Consider the following 7,726-nt stretch of genomic DNA (forward strand, 5'->3'; position numbering starts at 1 on the left):
GCAGGGATGTGGACACCTACTGATCATTGGCTGGAAATTACTATAGAAACACTCGAGAGGTGGGAGGGATGGATGGCTCAGGGCGCCCTGGGAGAGAAATATCCACGGGAAATATACGTCTTGTACCCTCACGGTGGCCTCGCTATCCCAGTCGTTGATATCAAATTTTTTAAACACATTTGTTCCAGGACAAGACATTTAGAGAGGAGGAGGAGGCTGTCATTTACCAGACGCGCCTTTTAATAAGGATTGGGAAAACTTGTCAAATTAATTTGAATGGAGCTGAGCTGTGATTAAGATAAAATGCCTCTGCCGGGTTCCTCCCCCCCTCCTATCTCCGTCCAGCGACAGCCATAATTACTAAGACCTCCGGGATTTATCACGTTATAAATCCCGCCTGCTGGCCACCCATGCCTTCAGCTCCAGCTGACAACAGGGACGCGCGAGGCACATTTATTCCTCGAGTTCCCCTGTGAGACACAGCACGTTCCCTCATGTTGATGCTTATTAGCTTTGGGTTAAATCATGACTCCAATCAGCATCCCCGATTTTCCCCCACTCAGCATTTATCCTGAGTCTCTGTGTACAGTTTAGGGAAGGCAGCTTTCCAGCTGTTCGTTAGCCCAACACTTTCTTTTTTTCTAGTCAAGAGGAGTGTTGATATTGGGTTTTTAATCCATGTTTTAACACTTTTTAACACGCGAATTAACTTTAAAGCATCAAAGTATGAAAATAAAAAGACACTGTCATAAAATCACCAAAACTCTAAAAAAAAGCTGTAACCTTTAACTAGGTTAGACCAAAAAGGTGTAATTTTTTTAATTGTCATATATATATATATATATATGTGTGTGTGTGTGTGTGTTAAATCACACTAACCTTATCATGTTTTAAAATGAAGTAAATACAACGTAAGATGAACAGATCATATTGTAACATTTGCCTGTGACTCTGTCAAAACTAGGTCAAATTTGAGTAAGAATAGTTTGTGACTAAATAGTTTTCTTAATAGTTTATTTGTTGAAGATTTGTTGTTGTGTTTGAGATCACTGTCCTGCAGTATGACTCAAATTCATCTAAGCTTTAGCAGTCAGACAGATGGCCTCACATTAGACTTTGTAGAATACTTTGGTATACCAAGCTCCTGGTCAACTCAGTGCCTGCAAGGTGTCCATGCCTTGTGCCTGCAAAGTTAGGTCAAATCATGTTCTTTCAGCCATCATGCTTAATAGTTAGTGTGAGGTGTTTGTGCTGATATGCTGTGTTTGGTTTTCACCAAACCCGGTACTGTACAATATGACCAAACATCTACACTCTGGACTTGTCTGTCATTAAAAAAAAGGAAAAGAAAAAGAAAATGTGTGAGGTGATGGTGTCCTCATAATTGTCCAGCAGTGTGGCTTTAACTCCTGTGTTTAAAATACTGTCAGTCCAGCATGTTAAAGAGTACATATTGTAACAGGAAAGACAGTAGGATGTTGTCAAATGTCTTGATAGTAAGTTGTGAAGTCATTTGTGAAAAGTTATTAAATAATTATCCTCCTTTTTTTTTATTTCCATTTCAACATAACTGGAGCATATTCTATACATGTGTTCAAAAGTTAATCAGCTGAAATGGTCTTTGAACACTCTTGAAGGATTTCCCAGACAGTTGAGCACCTCTTGGCTGCATTTGGGTGATCATGGAGGGCAGGTCATCTGACGCTTCACAACTTCACTCTCTGTCTTGGTTAAATACAGTTGCCCTCCTATAGAGTCTTGCTAAAATAGCAAAGATGTGAAGCTACATCCTAGCAGCAGCAGCAGCATTACCACCACCTGGCAGTGGAGGAGAAGCTTGAGCCTCTGTCACAGCTCTGCTGCTATCAAAGCTAGCAAAGGTGAGGTTTTTGTCTCAAATGTCTCAACTCTTCCCAGCCTAGTTGAACAAATCTTTTTGCCTAGGGATGGAAAGTGATGATGGTGTGTTTTAATAAACTCTGACACCGTGTCTTCTTACCCAAAAAAGAAAAACCTGTCCAAGGAGCTGAGTTGGGGTCCAGCACATCCATGTTCATGCTTGTGAAGCTGTTTGTAACAAATACATCAGCATCACTGGTTATATATAATAGGATTTATGATAGATTAGATGGTTATTTAGGAAATGAGTAAGTTATTTAAACTTTTGACTCTTGATCTTGAGATTTCCAAAACTCAATGTATCACTGTTGTTTGATATTAATGCTATACCATCTTTAATTAAGCTTTTTTCTGTGCTGGATTTTAAATACATTGTTCTTAAACTGGAACTGACTACAACACGTATCTGATTCGTTTCAACCTTATTGCAACTCCCCACCCTGTTTCATAAGTCTTAGCAGACCAAAATTGACCTGCACAGAAAAGGCATCATTAATTAACTTTACTAACACTCCTCATCAATACACATCATTGATCTGTTTATGTATGTTTCTGTACCAAAATAATCTGAATAATAAGATGGTTTCCTTAAAGGAATGTGATTAAATTTTAGACTCAGAAACAGATAAATGTTGTAAATGCTACAACTGACATTTTGGCTCCCTTATGGCTCATAATTCCTGTGGTGATCAAATATTCCTAAGAATTTGGGGTTTTAAGCTTTTGATGTTTTAATATATGATGTTTTATACTTTCTTCTTATGACATTTTCGTGTATTTAATGAAATGTGTTCAGTGTACATGCATTGTTTTATGTACTGCTGCTGCTGCATTTAAAATTTTAAAGCTTCAAGAGGTTCTATTTTCTGGTTAAATAAATAAACAAATAAATAAATAAATGTAATGTCTGAACTATTTATTTTGCTCATATTCAAGTAAAAAAAAAGAAAAAAAAACTAAAACAGGGACATATTTTGTGCTTTGTGTAAAAACGATATTCTGTAAATTGACAAAATGATGAGTTGGGCACTTTAATTCTGTGTGAGATTTTCTTTATAGCGGTAGCATCTCACAAAGGAATAAACAATCTCTGCACTGCGTTTACTTTAAAACAAACTTATGTGCGAGTAAACAAACTGACAGATTTACTGACAGATTTCTAAGTCATGAAGCCTTCCAGGTAAGTTGTGTGACAAAGGCCTATAGGCTGCTAAAGGCTGCACTTTGATGACTGTATTTAGAGTTGGCAACAGATATGATGGAGGGAGAAACTAGGACTTGCATGCAAAATGATGTAAAATGAGATGTAACTTTCATTTAATTTAAACTTTGTTTTGAATTCTAAATAAATATTTCTTTAGGTTTAACAATCATTTAATATTTGCTCTATGTCTTGTTCTTTAAGCACCAAATTTATAAAGCTACTGAGACCATAACCTTAAATGCACAAATCGACTGTTCACAATCACTGAAAGTTTTGAATCTTCTCACACGCAACTTGTGCACACCAATAAATAGCCCAACTGGACTGATACTGAACCCAATAACTTCTGTGAAATCATCATTCCTTCAGTGGCTGTCAGTCATTATATACAAGTTCAAGCTCAAGTAAAAGTTTAAGGAGTCTTTATTATCCCCAAGGGGTAATTTGCAACAATCAGTCAGTGTACAATCCCACCGAAGCAACAATAAATATCTAAAAGGACAATGATGAATAAATAAAAACAGAAACATAGCTATTTGTTCAGCCGGGCAATAGCTTGTGTTGACTCAATGTGCTTGAAACAACTGGAACATGTTATAAGATGATTTTTTTTTGTCAGGAAACAGTAACATGAGAGTAAGGCTTAAAGACTAATAAGCTATTTTATTTGACATGGTGAAAATAGCAAGGAAAGGTTGATGATAATTTGAGTATTTAAAGGGGAATATCCTATGGATAAAGTCTATCGGCACGAGTGGCATCGAGGTCGCAGTGCAACGCTGAGGTGAGTGTGATGTAAAGCAGGACTGAAGGAACAATGACTGCTTGTTGATGAAAACTGGAAGTGAATGAGGTGGAGGGACACCAGCAGTCAACAGTTGCTTACTGAAAGGTTAAGAAAAACTGTCTGGTTCATCAGAAGAAGTGTGTGGCAAAGAATGAGGTGATTGGTTTGGAGTAATAAAGCCTCTAGTGTCTGTTAAGGCACCTCACAATATACTGCCATGATCCAGAGCATTTTTAGGCACATCACAATTTGGTTAGATAGTTGCAGTTCAGTTATAAAGTCATTATTGATCCATCTTGGTCCATATTTTTGCTTTTGGAGTAAAAATGGGGTTTGTTATATTTATTGTGACAAATGATGAAGAAGAAAACTCACTCATCTATTGGTTGATGCAGAGCAACCTCTGTTTCCATAAGAGCAACAAATGGAGCTGCAGCAGATCTTAACAGTCTTGGGTTGATCATTTATCAGAACCTTTACCATGTTCTTATTCCACGTCTGGCTACAAGCCATTTCTCCCAGCCAGAGCTGCCTATCATCCTACACGTGTGTATGTTTAGCCATAATGCCCTGCATTGTAGTCCACGTCCTGTAAGCTCTCTTGAAGCTAATCGAGAGCTACATTTGTAGGCCGATCAGAGTTTACTTCTTTGATCCACATCAGGGTTGCACATTCACACCTCCCCAATCAAAGTGGATTTTCCTAGCAAGTGAGGACACCCAAATTAGCTGAAGTACTTCTATACGCTAGCTTTTAATGTAAAGGTTGCTAACTGGACTCCACACTGAGCCATCTTGTCTGTTATGTGCACGCCACTCACTGTCCGGGAGCTGCAGTTTCGAGTTCCTCATTATTGTGTTATCAGTTAACAGTTAAAATAGTTTCTGTAACATTTGTGTATTCATTCTAAATCCTCCACCTAAAAGTCTCTTTTTTCCCCACCCCTAATTACCACCATTGTCTGCCAATGTCTTCCTATACAAACTAATGTAATTACACCTTTTGGCAGGACATTTAATTTTCTATCTCTTCCTGAACAAGACAAACTTACCTGTGTCTTACCAACAAGTGGTTACACAATACTAAAACACTGCCAACAGCATTGTATGTAGGCTACATAAAAAACATGCTAGCCTATAGAGCGTTAGAGTGTCACATTTTTAAACAAATTTTAAATACACTTTTTTGACCAAAAAAGCATAGTACACAACACTCTTTGATAAATATATGATTATGAATAGTACTATTAAAGCATTTCCCTAAATTAATGATCATTCAGAACATTTGTTGAGTCATGATTGACACACACACACACATATATATATATATATAAAAACATCCAAAACAAAATAATGAAAGAGCACCCTTGAAGCTTTATTTTAATCAGTGTACTGGTAATCCGACCCTGTGCGTCTGTACGTGGCAGCTCCTCTGTCTGAAAATCATTTTATCTTCCGGGCGATAATAGCCCCCAGGGGAAATCTGCCAAGGTGGTCCTAACCTCTGTCTGCACAGACACTGCAGTGTGTGGGTCTCTCGCAGTGGGAGGCAGGAACCTTTGTGGCAGGTCTTTGTTCCTATCTGTGCTCCAGTGCCGGTCCCTGCGCAGCTACTTGTCCCTTGTCTCCAGATGCTTTCAAGTAAACTCAGAGAAGTAATTAATAACTATAACCCGCTATTTTAAATCTAGCTTGGATTTGGTCAATAGCAACAGAATCACAAGAAGTGAAGTCGTAAGACGTGAGTCTCTAACGTCTGATGGTGTGAATCCATTACTTCAGCTGTCTCGACTTGATCTGAGCAGTTTTCTCAAATCTGTTAGACAAGACAGTGAAAATGGAGAAATCATTCTTACACTGAGTCTGTTGTTCCCTGCAAATGTTGATGGAAATCCAACTGAAGGATTTGACTAGTGTCTCAGTTTGTTAAGTCAAGATATTATGTATTTCCTACATTTCTTGGGAGGCTTCAAATACTTGCAGGATTTTGGAGGAATTTTAAAAAATGTCCAGAAATAAGAAGGAGTCTACTAAGAGTTTTTTGCTGAGGGTGTTTCAAAAGGGTTCACACACTGTTGTAGTAAACAACACTCCTCTAAGGCCTTTAAAGCATGAAGAGGAAGAAACAGACAGAAAGACAGTGTAGGGAAACAGAGGGAGAGCTTGGGAAAATAAATACTATGAGCTTATGGCTTTGGCAGTGATGTACCACCTTTTAGAAGCAGCCTTGGCAGCATTTCTTAAAAAAAAAAAAGCCTCATTTCCCCTTACTGCCTATAATCTATGACGCCCTCACCTTGCCTGCATTAGCCTTTTGCTGTGATTTGACGTGTATCACCCACTTTTACTTGGTTGCCTTGGATGTGTTGTGATTCTCTCCCCCTCCCCCTACCTCCACCCCTCCTTTTGCTATTGCCTGCTAATTGGAGTGTAGAGAGCACCCTTAATTATCTTGTTAGTTGCTTTGCTAAAAGAGAACCAATTCTTGGCACAGTCTGCTCCAGATGATCTACAGGCAGACTTCCACAGAAGTAACCTGTAGATAGAAAATTCTTCATGTAGGTAGCATGATTAAAAGTTGGGAGCTTAGAGTATAGATGTTTGTTTTTAAAACTGAATTAATATCTGAATTTGGCCTGTTTCTTGAAGATATAACTACAGCTAGTTTGTTTGGCTTGTTTTATTCAGTGTTTTAAAGCATAATGCATATTATTTCTTTGAATAGGCCACGCTCAGTCTGTGGATTTGGTCTGAGCGTTATAGAGCACGTTGAGCTCCCCAAAAGGCAACCTGCCTTTGTGGAATTTTTATTCCTAATGCAATAACATACTACAGGCTGGTATACGAATTAGAACTACCTGTTCTCTGCTGCATTTGAATAGTTTCTATTTAAAATTCCAAATCTGAACTGTTTCTTTTAAGTTTTAATTTTTAAACTTGATCATGTTTTAATTTTTTTCTTTCCAGAGTTCTTTGTGCATAGTCTGTGCACTCCGAAGCCGTTTACTGTTCGTGAAATGAGACGGCCTACCTAACTGACAGCCAATGTTAATCATGCTGTTATAAATAATGTTAAACTAATAATTAAAATAATTAAAAATGAATAATAATAATAATAAATAATGCTATAATAACAATTTTATATAAAATTATTATAAAATATACCATTATAGAATGTTGTAATTTTATACAAATTTAAATTTAATTCAGATTTATTCATATTTTTATATTAAATTGAATTAATTTTAGTATAATTATACCATAATATTAAACATAATATTAATATTAAGTTTTGCATATCATAGGAAACTTTAGTGAACATTAACACTGACCAAATTGGTTCTAGCTCACTTTTTTAATTAAATATTTTTTTTAAAAAAAGGGCTATTTGACGCTATCTGTTTATTTCCAGCTGGTAGAAACTCTTCATTAACCCCTTAAAAATCCACCAATATCAAATATCACAGAATTTTAATGTCACCATTTAACAAACAGGTTTTTAATGCATTTGGTTTTGTCACATTTCTACTAAAGTGAGGCAAACAAAAATCGTACTCTTCAAAGCTTTGTTGCTCATTCGTTGCCATCTTGTGTGCAAAAATTTCTGGGAGAAAAGAGGCAGTGAAGGATGCACCACCAGCAGCCTCCGCTGCAAGCCAAATGGAGTGTGGGTCTTTAGGATGGATTCAGAGGCCAAATGGGACAGTGCTTGGCGCCCGACTGTTATGTATGTAGCTGACGAATCTGCACTTCCAAGTGAGTAGACCCTGAATTGGGACACAGTTATTATGTAGATAGAAGGCGAAATGATTTCGTCCTCCTGTTGTTGGCGGTGG

This window comes from Melanotaenia boesemani, chromosome 4 (genome assembly GCF_017639745.1).
Source record: "Melanotaenia boesemani isolate fMelBoe1 chromosome 4, fMelBoe1.pri, whole genome shotgun sequence".
NCBI classification, from domain to species: Eukaryota; Metazoa; Chordata; class Actinopteri; order Atheriniformes; family Melanotaeniidae; genus Melanotaenia; species Melanotaenia boesemani.